The sequence below is a fragment of the Myotis davidii genome, unplaced genomic scaffold, assembly GCF_000327345.1.
Source record: "Myotis davidii unplaced genomic scaffold, ASM32734v1 scaffold104, whole genome shotgun sequence".
NCBI lineage: Eukaryota > Metazoa > Chordata > Mammalia > Chiroptera > Vespertilionidae > Myotis > Myotis davidii.
Window position 1 is genome coordinate 1714186 of NW_006296625.1, and position 264 is coordinate 1714449.

Consider the following 264-nt stretch of genomic DNA (forward strand, 5'->3'; position numbering starts at 1 on the left):
CGGGGGGCGGTGCCGAGGAGTCGATGTGAGGTCTCCTGGGTCTGCAGCTGCGGCCGCGGGGACCCCGGCCTCTGGGCACGAGGCCCCGACCCTGGCTTTTGCTCCCACAGCCCCTGTGGGGTATTTTTTTTTAAAAAAATTGTCATTATTATGTTGCAATCTTAATAGCTGGTTCTGCGTTTTAGGTGAAAAGAAATGAGGATAAAAGATAGTCACATTTCTTAGTGGCCCGGCTGCTGCAAGCTGCGGGCAGCCCCGCCCTCC